A 15,487-nucleotide genomic window follows, 5' to 3' on the forward strand; every position below is an offset into this window, starting at 1 on the left:
ATTAAACATAGGGGTTTCGAATGATCATGAATGCTCGAATTCGATAATAATATATTTAATCTCAGCGATCTCACCAATTGTTATTGATTGGTTTCCATCAATTAATGCCTTTATTGTGTCTTCATCAGCTTTGGCTGGCCTTCCAGAATGTAATGCATCTTCAAGGTCACAATGGCGGATCGAAATTTTGCAAACCAATTTTGGCACAGGCAATCTGTCCAAGACATTTTCTCCATACACATCGGATAATTTTTTTTTCTAGTTTATTTATCGCAAAAATGCACTCGACGTTAGTCTGTCTAGAAGAAGTACCATCATTGAGGGCTTCTTAATGAAAATTTAATTTGTATGAGGAAACTCTGAAATCGCCAGTCAGATCAATCACCGCATAACCGAACCCAGAATGAACAAATGATAATGAGATATTCACTGGTGTCACCATTTAATCATTGAGTGATCATTCACCTTTTTGATTATTCTTAGAAGTTTTTTAAATGTAATATCAAGTATTGCAACTTCATTTTAAAGCAAAGTGACGAAATAGACATTTTTTAAGCTAAGCTCTTTATAAACATTTATTTCCCAATTCTTTATTTATTTTGCTTTTAAATTTGACCTTAAAAGATATTTTTCAAGCTAATTTTGTTGACAAAATTCAGTGTTCATTGAAAGAAATATTGATAATATCGAATGGCAGTCGACAAAACAGTAGCAGAAAGTTGTTTCTTTTAACTGACCTAACGGAAGAACAAGATACATTATGTATTTTACATAATGTCAGATTTTTGGCTCATTTCCAAGACACCTTTTTTTCATCTCCTCGAGCAGCATTAATAATGTCAATTCTATGTTTTTTATGCAGATATTTTTTTCGTTATATTCAAAGCAATCTTTTATTAGGTTGCGTGACATTATGTTTCAGGATAAATCCATCTGTATTTACTAGTAACAGAGTTTATCGCACTTTTAAAATCGATTTATTGATCTACATACACTCTTGAATCTCAAGTGTTATATTCGCATACTGCGTTTATATATTTAGACAGAAATTGGATAGGTATTGTAATCGAATGCATTTAGTTATATGGCCCAGATATCCCAACTTACAATTATCTGCATTTCTGTTCTCTTTTCCGGGTAAAAATTACTTTTTACTTCCTTATACGAAGTAAAGGAAATGCAGTAATCACGAACAATTTCGAGTTTCATATTTCAACGGAAAGCATAAAGACTATCAATCGCAGAACATTGAAATTTTGTATATGAGACTTTTATAACATCTAGTTGTGCACCTCCCTTTTTTATTGCAATTAGCAGTGACAAAAGAATATATTTCTTAATTTTTGTGTGTATGTACACCCATTCCCAAACGCGGCTTCAAAATAATTATCCGGCATTTATTTTCTCAATCATTGGTCGTAGTGATGTACTTCCTATTTCAAAACTGCTATAAATGACGGAAATATTCATGTTTTGGCTACGTAAAATTTAAAAAAAAAAAAAAAAGGCAAATAACGAAATCTAACTTTTAGCGCTATCTCCCGGTTCTTATACCTGTAGATGGGAAAGTTTTTTTTAGAATCGTTATGAAAGAATAAAATTATAAGATGCTTGACTTCCGTACGACAATAAATAGATGGTGATATTTAATACAAAATCTGCAGTACATGATGTTATTTTCAACTTGCCTTGAGAAATCGGTTAATTAAGTTAGAATAATTCGAGGATGTAAGTTTAAATGAAGCTAAAATTGTGTACAATTTAATGAAACATGTAAGGAAACCTATTGCTTTACAGAAAAGGACAACACAATTAATAGGATTCTTTCATATGGGAAATGGCTGCAGTCTCAATTGGCTGCGATATCCGAAGTTACGTTATGCTTTTATAATCTGGTTGCGATACTCAGTTGGCTGAAGTTATTTTACCATAGTGGTGAATTTTCGCTCGTAACAACTATTTCACTGCCAACATAATCAAAGGAAATTAAAATCCCAATAAAATCTACTAAGCCACTCCTGATGAATTACAACTGTAAATCACAACATAAACTGAAACGATATCTTCCTGTTATAAAATTATTTCAAAGGTGAAGCTGTTTGCCCTGTCATAGTTCAAATATTAAAAACATAAACGAAGTTCTTGTTGAAAATTAAACCTCTGGTCGAGCCTACGGCTAAGATCTTAAATATCTTTCAAACAACACAGTTCCTCATTTATCTACATTAGGGCTCCAGCCCATGAAGCAGAAGTATAGTATGTTACTCTATAACAGACACTTGAATGATATTTTCCCTTTCTGACTTGCCTCATAACTATAGCAACTGCTACGGAAGATGATCGAGTCTGCTAATTTACTAAAATTCCCTTACTATGATGAGAACACGCGTTACAGTTGTAAAAGAGGAGACAATCAATACGACTTTGAAACGTCTATTTGAGAATAATAGAGTACAGAACTTAGTAATGCAGCTGCGTTGTGGCGAATGTTGCAGTTAGCCGCATTTTTAAATTAACCTGCTACTTATCTTTCAACATTCTGTTACATTTGCTTAACTTTCAGGTCTAAGGTAAAATTATGGCGCAAACCTGAAAAAGATAGGATGAATTCAGCTCAAATTTAACTTTCAGCAAAATTTCAGAATAATTTTTACAAGATTATGTGAGGAAAATACATATTAATTTCATTCAGTATAAATTTTTAAAAATGTACCTCGAATTTTGAGAAAGAAATATTGAAATATTGTATTGCCATATCATTTACGCATATATGCGAATTTTACATCCCGGATCCATTTCAAAATTCGGGCCCACCAGCGGCCGAGCGGTAAAGACGCTGAACACTGGTAGTTCGGTCTGAGGTTCGAATCCGGCGAACGGGCTGGCTGCATGGGCGTTTTCGTGGTTTTCCCCATGTGTAACGTGTATACGAGCCAGTTTCCCTTAGAAAGTCCTCCACGAAAGGCATCCCTCCCTTTAGGCAGATAGCCCTCGTGTGCTTTGCCATAATTAAATTAATTAAATACACCACCATTTCAAAATTTGTTTGAAATAAATCAACTGACTAAAAATAAGCACAGAAACAGACGTAAATTAAATTTGTGTAAAACACCTTACTACAACCTCGACTTTATTTACCAACTTTTTTTTTTCAATTTAAAGGAATTTCCGTAAGATCACGTAACTGCACCCTAAATAAAAGTAAAGTACTTTGCTCACGATAAGACGAATACGAATTTCGCATTTATTGTTGGCAGCACCTATGCTTCCAAGTAACAAATGCGTTACAAGGAAAAGCTTTATCGTATTGAAGCAAAGCGTTTCTTTCTGTCGCCTGTAAACGATCCAGTAAAAATACAGGTTGCAGTAAATCTTCTCCTGACATATGGTAATACTCTCTTCTGGATAAACCGAATCCCCTTAGATAGTGCAATCTAAAAGAATAAGCTCGCTTCTCGATGGCTATCGCATAGTTTTTCTTCCGTGAACTGTTTTTGATAGCAGTTTTCTGTCTAACTTCAAGAATTCGGTCTCGTTCTAAGATGTCCTAGCAAATATTTTGAAAAGATGTTGTTTGCGCAGTTTTGTTCGTCTTTTCAAATCCTGCTCTCGTATTACTTATATTAACAGAAATTCTTTGAAACATAGTTGTTGTCTGTTTTTTTAAATTTATTCTGTGATGGAATTCGTTCGCAAGTAACATTACTAATATAATACAAAAACTTTACCGGAAAATTTTATCTAGATAGATGTGTTTGCAGTTGAATTAAAAATGTAGTTATTCATAACATTTTAATTTTTTTCACCCAAAAGGGCTATTAATTTCGTTTTGGCATTTTGAGTTGGTTCACTATAAACGGTGTTTCAGTTTTCAAATAAATCAGCGCTAACGAATTTTATTCCATCTTCATGAAGAATTATAATGACCTATAAAATATGTTTCAAAATTACGCCAAAGTATTCGTTCTTTTAACACTTGTATTATTTTCTGCAGCACGAAGAAGTTGCTCGGCATTACATCTGAAGCATTTCACACAACAGCACATGGCGCATGGATAACAATACCAGTCGAACACACGTCTTAATTAATTATGGACGTTATGTTTCCACGAAATGAAGCTGTGTTGTTGGAATTGCAGGTAATCTATGTCAGTTCTGTCAGATTGCGATTATATACAATATAGTGCTGTGAAATCCATAATCCTTTTTTACAGAAAGATTGGAATTTGAAGATTTTATAGCACATATACTCCCAACGTGCGAAGAAGGTAAAGTAGTGGCCGAGAAGAGGCCCGTCTATTACAGCGCGCGTAGAATAATACCTCACAAAACCGGTTTTCCTCTCGTTGAGCGATAAAGATTATTTCATCGAAGTCGTAGTGTAAAAGCTTGCTTTTACATTTACACTTAAGGTGTAAGAGTGGAAATGCAAAACATTGCTTTTTTAGAACTGAGAATATTTGAACAACTCTTTAACACATTTTTAATTATAAATTGCTTTTCCTGATTTTGAGATTGACCATTTAAGCATGAAAAAGAAATTTAGATAGATTTGTTTTTTAATAGCCTTAGTTCGCATTTGAATTTTAGATACATATATTTTGTTGAACTAAAAATGTTTTATTGTACCCGTATTAAAATCACATATTTTGTCCTCATTAAAATCACTCCTCAAGGGAAAATTGTTAACTGCACAATTATAGTTCAAACTATGTTCGCAATTAGCTTCTGAGCATAAATCCTAAGCATAAAGTTCAGATTACTGAGATGTTTTCATAAACAACGATATTTTGCTGCAACTGGAATGGCAGCCACTTCAGTCAGTCTTCATTGTTAAGCAAGCGCCTTTGATACGCCGCTTAAAATGCTGCCCTCCCCCCAAGTAGATACATGGTAGTAGATTTCTTCTTCTCTCTCTTTTTACGTTTCACTTCGGAAAAGTCTCAAGAGTGATAGCAAACATTTCCTTCTTGTTGATACAATTTTTAAGTGCTCCAACTTCATCCTTTCATCATGTAACTCTTTAACAGAAAATACAAGATTTACTAAATTTTAAGTCAATTGACTTTTTGAAAAGTACAATAAAAAAACTACAGCGAAAAATGGTACGAGAAAATCTGACTTTACTAATAATATTAAGAAAACCAAATAATCCTAATAAATCATTTTTAATCAGATGCTATAACGTAAATAACAGCTGGTGTACCAAATGACGCTCCTTTAAAACGAAAGGTGAAGAAATTCAAAGTGATTAGTAAAATTACACGCATTAAGTACAGTACCTAATATTATTTATTAAGAACTGCTTTTGTGCTTAGATATTTTTTTCTGGAGAATCGCATGAAGTAATAAAATCTGAATAAAGTTACAAATATTTTCAATGGAATTTGAAAAATTAAAATATTATTCATATACTACATATGATAATTTGATTGTGTGACTACAGATGTAATTTGATGCGCCATTAAAGACATTATGAAGACATATGAAAATATTAAGCAATGATCATAATTTGTGATTTATTATGTTGCATTCACACGTGGTTTTTGACTCCTACTTGCTAAATAAATGAACAGATACTTCAGTAGCAGATAAAAGTGGCCTCTAATTTTTGGACCAAAGTTTTTTTTTTTTTTTTTTGACCAGCAATAAATAATAGTGGAAATACTGATTGATGGTAGCTAGAGTATTGAAAAGGTATGTCCGGGAAATTCTTCATAAAACATGTCAAGAAATTCCAGACAAAAACTTATCTAAAAATATGTCTTAAAATACAGCAGCATCAACATTGCCACTAGTATATTACAAAGTAGCTTTATTTAATGTTAAAAAATGCTACATTCATATTCGTCTTGTCTGTTACTAATAGGCAAAATTTCAAAATAAAATTACTTTTTGTATTTACAGTTGTAGCATAATTTCTAGCAATTTCCTGTTTAAACATAATTTAGTAGTAAAAATAAAGATGCTATGCTGGTTATTGAAATAATTTTGCAAATTTTAATTATTTTAAAATATGCGTATTTACAATGTTTTATGAATCAGATAGTATTTATTTATTTTTATTTTATGCATGAATTCTCGACATTTTGTTACTTTTCGGTTCCTAATCTTTGTTTTGAAATTGCTTTCTTTCTGTTTATTTTATTAGCATTTTATTTGTTGGTTAAAATATTGATTACTTCTTTCTTTTAGAATTGCATTATTATTTTAGTCTTTTTTTCGGTTCCATTTTTATATCCTTTTCAGCGATGCTTGGGCCAAGGAGCTCTGGTCATTTCTTTTTGTTTATGGTTTTGCAATATACATTCTTTTCTTTTGCGTTTATTTTCCTTTCTTCCTAAGAATGTGCTTCGCTTTATGGTTGCGTTTCTGTGAAAACTCCGAAAATAATTGACGTTTTCATTTTGGTTTCGAAAAAGTTTTCCTTGCTTAATATTCGAAAAGTTCTTTATTTACTCAAATAGTTTGGTCGAGTATGAATATATTGCTTTTATTTCTTTCCATTTTATGTGATGTTAGAATATATAATAAAAATTCTTTTATGCCATATTTTCTGTTTTGGATATCTAGATAAATTATTGATTATTTATTGTATGTAATTCTTTTTCATGAAATTCTCTTAGTAACTATCTTACAATAATGTTTTTTGCTATAAGCATTTTAAATAAGCTTTGCTTATTACATTAATTCTTTTGAGAAATGTATGTTTAGCATTTTAGAATATACGGTTTGATAATCTTTCAGTGTATATATTTTATTAATAAGTTAGCGGCACTACTTCAGAATTACGAAATTAAAAACTTGCTTTTTTCCGAGAGAAATTTGTATAATGTTTTTAAATGCATTCAAGGGCACATTCAGAAATATTCACCTGACGTGCTAGATGACGTTGGAAGCGTTTTTGCAAGGAAGCTTCATGTTAACATGGGCACAGAGGTAGTAGGATGAGAGATTGTACGAACAGGGATTTAGCCCATATGCATCTAGTATATGGGATAGGGGATGTAATCAACGAGCCGCGCAACGATCATAGGAGGAATGCTATCCGGTTCACAAGTCAGACATAAAATCTTTGCACATCTGCATCACAGGTTAGTAAAACGTATTACTTTCATACTGCCGACATGTATCAGGAACGATCGGCACGGCCCCCGAATATCAAAGATACTGCATTACGGCATGCTCAACTCATTTTAAATTGGAATACGCGAGCTTTAGTACATGAAGACAGAGTTTTATCGCTGCAGCGTCTGGATGATTGTCAGAGATAATAAAATGCATCCATATCATATGCAGCAAGTCCTTACACTTCCACAGATGGTTATGCACCTCGGATTGCTTTTGCGCTATGGTTTCTGCAATAGAACGCTACCGATCCCCTTTCCTTACTAATGAGTTATTCACCGATGAGTCGTGTTTCACAACGAAAGGAATTTTCACTTTACATATACATACATATATGTAGCTCATGTATGGTCAGTGGCGAACCCCCCCCCCATGCTACCCAAATTAGTGTAGAAGAGATGTCTATGTCTCATCTCCTCATGAATAATCTCACTGGATCTTACCAGCTGTCCTTTTGTCTGACTTTTGATACCTTTCTATTTCTGAAGCACGACGCCCATTTCAGCCTTAACGTTCGTAGCTACTGACGTAGTGGTACTGTACATTTGCCTGCTCAGTCGCTGAACCTATCCTACCTTGATCACTTCTTCTTGGAGGCACATGGAGACACGGGCGTAAGATATCTCCTCTGACAATGCTGAAGAATTGATTGCTCAAATCGTAGTACCTGCTGGAGTAGTATGAGACACGCAGGGAAACTTCCAGAGTATCAGGCTTTGGAGATGTGAACATACTACCCGTCTTGCAAATTTTTAACCTTGGTATTAAGGCACTCTATATATCCAGGCAGTTCCCTACTTATGTATTAACTAAAGTTCTATGTGAAATGAAAATTCTAACGTATAATCTAGTCTTTCTTTTTAAAGTAGAGTCTTTCTAGAAATTATCATAAAATCTATTTTTTAAATTAGTAAATTTTCTTTTCCTTTAGAAAACTGTAGGGAGTGTGGTTTAGCTATTTCTTAATCTTATTAAATAACGTTTGAGAAATTTCTAAAACTTTTTAAAGCTTTATATGTATTTTTATCAAAAAAATGTTAATTTATATCTTAGTTAAAAAATTTACTCATCCACATATCCTTGTGGTGTAAATCTATTTCATAAAACCTGGATTATAATTTCACTTGAATACCGGTATTTCTTCTAACACACGCGTGCAAAGATGAACTCAATCAAGCTACCCTAATATAATTTTTTCATTAAAGGCAATTATGGTTGTTGCTTTCTTGTTTGATTTCTTGCTTTTATTTATTTTATGTTTTCATATTTATTTGCACATGTATTGCTTTGTATGCTTACGTTGTTTTTCACCATAAGTTGGAAATCAGTATCATACTATTACTGACAGCATGTCTCACATACTATTTTAGGTAAAACGTATTATATGTTCTTCTTTCACTAACATACGTATAATTTAGGCACCTTTCCAAAGATATTACTGTTCCAATTTGTCTTTATACATGAGGTGATGAAGGCTAATTAAGTCGTTTAGTGTTTAGGCAGCTAAAAGTCCGGAATAAGCAGATTTCTTTAATAATGAAAAATAAACAACCTTTACAAAATTGCTTTAGGTAAGCAGAGTTTCACTATCAAGTACCATGCATGTTACAATTAAGACTAATTTTTTTGGATGATAATGTTAATACCAATCTCACTGAAAAATACTCGAAGTCGTATGTATAAACCAATCAGTTTTGTGAAAATTAATATATGTAATAATTACTCTATCTTGCATTTTTAAATTTCAAAACTTTTAAAAATTTCAAGAAGATTTAAAACTTTTGAAGAAAAACATTTTGCATATAATTAAATTCGAAACTCAAAACATTGTAAGTAATATTAATTAATTAATTTACAATCAAAGTCTTTATTTAGTTTGTGTTTGGAATATATGCTTCTCTTATTTTAAAAGGCTCCATGACAAGGACATATAAACAAGATGTATATTTCAAATTTATTTTTAAAAATGAGTTTTTTAATTACTAGCTAAATAATGATGCACTGCAGATTCAGAAACTACTAATTTATTATCTGCAAGTATATAAACTCATTCCTTCAAAGCCTTTTTTTAAATGATAATTTGAGTTATTTGATACATCACCGGTAAGGTACATTTATTGATTAATAATTCTTAATGTAGCTCAAACATTATTTAAAAGTTTTACTAGATCGACACTTGCTTTAAATGCTCAAAACTGTTATGAATGGTATCTTTGAAATAAAACCATTTAAGTGCTTTCAGTTTTCTTGTTAATTTTTTATTGATAATAATTTCATGCGTTTTAATAAAATGTATGTATACCGAAAAATTGAATAATTAATTACGCAGCACACACATAAATGTTAAATGTTTTTGTTTATTTTGAAAACTGTTGGTCGTAGATAATAATTTCAAACACAAAGAGGTTTTAATTATGCAAATACTAAGTTTTCTCATTTATAAATCGAAAAATTCAGTTTTGTTAAAATGATAAATTTTAACAATTTTTACTGTATCTCAGATCCTATAGTTATAGTTAATAAAAGTTTATACTTACCCTTTAAAATAATTACAAACGTTTTGACTTCCGAAGAAAAAACTATCAATTGAGATACTTTATCTTAAAATTTGAGATCCTATTCAGGTGTCGTACACAAATTGAAAAGCGAAATGTTTGCATTTGTACGTAAATAAAAATTAAGTATCAGCGATAAAAAATGTCTCTGGTGTTAACAGAATAGACGACACGCATTGTTGTGCATACTGAAATGAAAAGGATTAATCAATACTTCTTTTCTTTTATTCAAAAATTGCATCACATTCAGAGAATCATATAGAACTCGTCTATAAAGAAACTGTAGCGGACTTCAGTTTTAGGACAGAGCAAACTTATATTATTTGCATTAATGAAAAATGAAATTTTTTCTAGTTCAATGATTTTCGTTTGATTATTAGATAATGATTCTTAATTAATAAAATTGTCTGAGATTATTTATTACATATTTTTAACGTTTGCATTATATACATTATATACGATTTTAGCATTTGTAAACTTATATACATTATTCGTGTGAAAGTTTTCCGACGTACCATACGTTATAAAGTGAAGAATGTTGTTCCTCAGTAAATCACAAAACTATAGAATGGGAGAAAATTCACCTTCAAATTATTCTAATTAATTTTTAACCGACTATTAATGCAAGCCAAAATTAAAGTCAGATATCTCAAATTTGAAATTAAATTATCTAGACAAATTTTTGTTGTACAGAAGTCAAACTTACTAATCGTCGTACGGGAGTAAATTATGTTATTTTTATAACGAATATAAAGGTTTACTAATTATAACTGCAAGTACAGGGGCAACATATAAAAAGAAAATTTCGTAACATTTTCAAAATTGTTTTTTAAAATTAAAAATTAACAAACGAAAACATTAATATTTTCATTTAAAGCATTTTTTAATTTGTAGATTGTGTCTACTACAAACGGCTAGACTTTTGTGGGTATGACGTGCACAATCTGCTACAATGTGTAACATATATAGTGGCTTTACGCTGATAAAAGTCCATATAGTTTCATAATGCAGATCCATAACACAGTAAAATGGTTTATTTAAAAACTAGTCATATCCGTCAATTATTCTGGATGTTGAATATTCTGACACTCTTTTAGCATTTGATAAAGTTTTCTTACTCTATCTTGTACAAATCATGTTTCATGGTCCAAAGGGATCTCAAATATTCTTATCAATTTTCGACTTAGAATTCACTTGCCCAATTATACTTCTGTTTCTTATACATATAAATTTTATGATTTTTCATATATGTAGTTTATTTCAACAATGATTATCGATTCCATGAATCATACTAATAATTTTCAACTAGAAGTTGCTATATTTTTACGCACGGAGCCTAGAGTTGAAAATAAATCTATTTTATAAAACATTTCAACCTTTGTGATTCTTACTCGTCGATAGCATTAGGTCTGACACTCTCTTGTGTTCTCGTTGTTACAATATTTATTAAAAATTAAGATTTAGAAAACTAAAATTGAAAAAAGTTTACAATCATGTAGTGTCGTTTTGCTATGCCGCATTTTATTTTCCCCACGAGCTTGGAGTATGTTAAATTACGAAGATTTCGGGACATTTTCAGCAAGAAATTATCTTTCCTTTCCAGTTATTTGAATTTCTTTCAAGAATAAAATCCAGGATATATCATGGCTTATGATTACAGCAAGCCTACCTGTACACCATATCGAATTTCGAATCGACCCGTATGTTGTTGCTCGTATGTAAATGAAAATTAGGCCCATCCATAATATTATACTAGAAATTGAATTTTTGTTAATAAAATTCGTACTTTATGAATCTTTTAACATATATTGTTACAAGATTAATGAAGTATGAATTGTAACATATATTGTTACAAGATTAATGAAGTATGAATTGTAACATATATTGTTACAAGATTAATAAAGTATGAATTTTAACATATATTGTAAACATATATTTAACATATAACATATATTGTTAAAAATATCGATTGCAGATAATTGGTCAATCACGAAGTATTTTTTGGTCACCTCCCGCTATCAAGGAATATTTCTGTTTTAAATCAACAAACACACATATTAAAATAGATTATCATAACCACAATATTGCTATTTATAAGATTTATTGCTATTTTTCATTTCATAGCTATCTATGTTTAACTTAAAAAGAACTTTTATTTCATAGCTATTAACTTAAGAAGTTTAAAAATGTTAAATTTCGAGAATTTGATAAATAGATAGGGAATGACATATTCTATGCAAAAATGTGATACCTAAATTAGCAAACAAACCGGACGCAGTCTTTTCTTATGCGAAATAAAATTTCCAATAAAACAGAACAGTAAATTAACGAATTCATTTGTAGTGAGATTTTTACCAAGTTTAGGCTCATTTGATTATTCGCACATCTTGAATTTGGGTGGAAAATGAAGCATTAAATCATGATTACTGAAACTAATGAAATTAGGATTTAATTAAGCTTTATGAACAGATACTTAAACAAGAACAAAAATGGGAACGAAAGAAACCTTCAAATAACCTTCAAATGTACGTGCAAACTAAGCATATTTCAGTTTCTCCAAAGAAAAGCAAAATGCTAGTATATTTTTATTTACAGGTATGGCTGTAAAAAATTTCTTCCTCCTCCCATTTGTTGTATTCCCCGATTTTTCAAAACTCTGTTAAATTATATTAAAATAAGAAAGCAATTTCGAAATTAGTGTTTTAAATAGTGACAAGTTGATTAACAGAAAAGGCAGCTGGCAAAATGAAAGACAAATGGTTATAAGAAGTTTGCATATGTTTCTCTTATATTCATTGCATATTTTGCAATGTTTAATGGAAAGAAATTTTACTTTATGTTATAAGGTATTTCTCCCGCCTGCTTGGCATGCTTTCGTGGTATGGTGATCTGCACGCTGGGCGCGTATTCCAGAGGTCCGCGGTTCGATTCCCGGCGAAGGCATTGCTCGTTTTTCATCTTGCCTGCTTCCAAAAATACCTAATGTCTGTGCAGTGGCGTCCGAAATAAAAGGGTGGTGGATGATGATTCTCCACACCCAGGATTTGGCGATTGGGTCCCCAAGAATACCTCAGTCGTCCTTTAAAAGGGGGAATATAAAAGGTATTTCTCCCTCCTTCTTGGCATGCCTTCGTGGTATGGTGGTCTGCATGCTGGGGGCGTATTCCAGAGGTCCGCGGTTCGATTCCCGGGCGAAGGCAAAATTGTGCAAAAATGTGTTTTTCATCTGGCCTGCTTTCAAAAATACCTAATTTCTCTACACTGTTCTCAAAATTTAAAGGAATATATCCAAGATTAAAACTGTTTTTTGCAGAATTAAACTTCCTTGCTGGCAATCCTTCTTTTTTATAAATTGAACCTTAAAGAAACAAGTGAAAGATTTCATTGAAATATTAAGCTCTTTGAATGTTAAATTCCAGGGCTTATTAAAATACAGCTTTTTTAAGAATTTGACTTTTATTTTAAGCACAACATGAAGTTTTTTGCACTGAGTGACAAAATATTTTTAAGAACACTGACGAATATCAAAATAAAAAATATTTAAAGTACTTATTGGAGAATGTTACTATAAGAAATACTAAACATGTTTCACTCCTAGAGTTATACATATGTTATTTTCTTCAGTGGTTTCAGTCGGAAAAATTAATTTAAACTCCTACGATTTTTATATATAATTCATAATAAAGCTGCCTTCTCGTTTCAGGAATAACTAAATAGTAAACAGCAAAAAGAAAACTAAATGTATTCTCCAAAATTCCAAAATGTGAGACTCTTTGAGGAAAATAATTTTTTCTGTTTACTTTAACTTAGGCTAAAATTTATCCTTTCGCTCCCTCCAAATGGCTCTTTTCTTGCAAAATGGCCTCCTGCGAGTATTAATTACGTTTCAGTCTATATACTGGTCGAGATGTAGCTTGCTCTTCAATTCTATGGTTGTCGTGTTTGGAATGCTCTCGTTGCCTGCCCATTTATGCCGCTGTCAACGTCGAGCACGTATCGAATCGAAACACTTCAGTGAATTCAAAGCCTGATGAATAGACTGGTATTATTTATGGCATGGATGCATTAAGTTAGGGATATATTACGGGAGGTTCTAAGAGGACTCGTAACAAGGTTACGATCGGAAACTTCTAGGTGGTTGCGCATCACATTAATGCCCTGCAGCACATTTATGATGAGAATGCTCATATTTGGAAGTTATAATCTGACATAAACAGGTAGACGTTAAAATCGAACATTTGTAGCAGCTACAAATTATATTAACCAAGAAATATGTTTTATATTTTACTAAACTAAATTCAGTATTCATGAAAATTATCAGCTAAATATTATAAATTTAGTGTATCTTAATTTATAAAAACTAAGCTTACTAAAAAATAAAATAGTTATAAACTATTAAAAATTATATAATTGCTTTAAATCGAAATTTAAAAGTATTCTTTTTTTAATGAAGATCAGAACCATTGTTATTGCAAGAGTAATTAAGCCTCATGAAAAAGATTTGAATTAAAAAATCAAGTTCCCAAGAAGATTTAGAATATTTCCAGGATGAAAAAATCTGATATGTACACCACATAACTTCCTTGTATTGGAATATTAAATTGGAATGTTAAATTATACGCATTTTTTCTTCATTTCATTTAAACTTATTGGATTGAATTAAACCTACTTCGCCGACAGCGCATAAACCACAATAGAATAAATGCATTCTTTAAAATTCACTCTAGTATTTGTTTTCCATAGTGACACTCTGGCGCTAGATTCACTTAATAGTATTAATAATTATATAACAGTTAACTTGTATAATAATTATATAACGGAAACTAAGTTAACTGTTATATAATCCAATAATTATATAACAGTTAACTTATATATTTCGTTCATATTATAACTCATAATGCACACAATTTATATCATTTAAAGAATAGAATTATCTAATCGTTGCCACATGTTCTATTCAAATACTATAATAAAGCTAGAATGAGGTATAAAAGAAATTCAGCCAAAAAAAAGAAAGAAACAGTTTTTCACAGATGATTGAGTATTTCTCATTTAATTAATTCAGTTCTCACTTCGCGAGAAGGCAAAAATACATAAAAACTCAAAATATCTATATTAAAAATTACGAAGTAAATCTCAAACACTTATTTCCTCGAAAAAATTCCAGAAAGAATTAAGCATGATTTAATTGGCAATAATAAATGAAGGCGTTATCTTTGTTGTTTGCGAAGCTAAGTTTCCCTACATTGGCAACAAATCCACTAGTCTCCTGTTTCAAACGTAAACATCAATGGCCGCCATTAAAAAAAGGCTTAGCGGCAATTAAACAACTTTAAAATTGCTGATAATTCTAAAAATATTGCACATAGATTTACTAAAGGCATAAATCCTTAACCGGAAGATAACAACAACATAATTCAATCCTTTTTAAAGCAAAAAATGTACCATTTACAAACATATAAGAGTAAAGAAACTGAGATCACTGAGCCGGGTAACAGAGTGGATATATATATATAAATATATTTATATACGTTTGGTGCGGCCGATTGCAACCAAAATACGAGGTGCACATCTACATGTTATAGCAGTCCTATATACAAAATTTCAACGTTCTGAGGCTACTCGTTTTCGAGTTATGCGAGATACGTACGTACGCATGTACGTACATACGTTCGTACAGACGCCACGAAAAATTATCTTCAGAATTAATTTTAAAGCAATTTTATATTTTTTTTGACGGAAAAGAGTATTTTATTCTATCCTTACGTACAGATATCACGCAAAAACATCGTTAAATTGCATTC

The 15,487-nt window shown here is 31.1% G+C and overlaps 1 protein-coding gene across 7 annotated transcripts in view; it reads left to right on the top strand.

The window, feature by feature from the left end:
• LOC118182039 (uncharacterized) overlaps nucleotides 1–15,487 on the top strand; it is a 670,352-nt gene that overhangs the window by 70,308 nt on the left and 584,557 nt on the right. For 2 of the 7 annotated variants that reach the window (XM_085822014.1, XM_085822017.1), the window contains exon 1: nucleotides 4,004–4,139. The exons of the other annotated variants lie outside the window; for them this stretch is intronic. The gene's annotated coding sequence lies outside the window, so the exon portion shown is untranslated. Of the gene's footprint in view, nucleotides 1–4,003; nucleotides 4,140–15,487 lie in introns of those variants that run through there. 7 annotated transcript variants of the gene reach the window in all.

This window comes from Stegodyphus dumicola, chromosome 8, assembly GCF_044657685.1.
Source record: "Stegodyphus dumicola isolate Sdum_Otavi_A_Nest chromosome 8, ASM4465768v1".
Lineage (NCBI taxonomy): Eukaryota > Metazoa > Arthropoda > Arachnida > Araneae > Eresidae > Stegodyphus > Stegodyphus dumicola.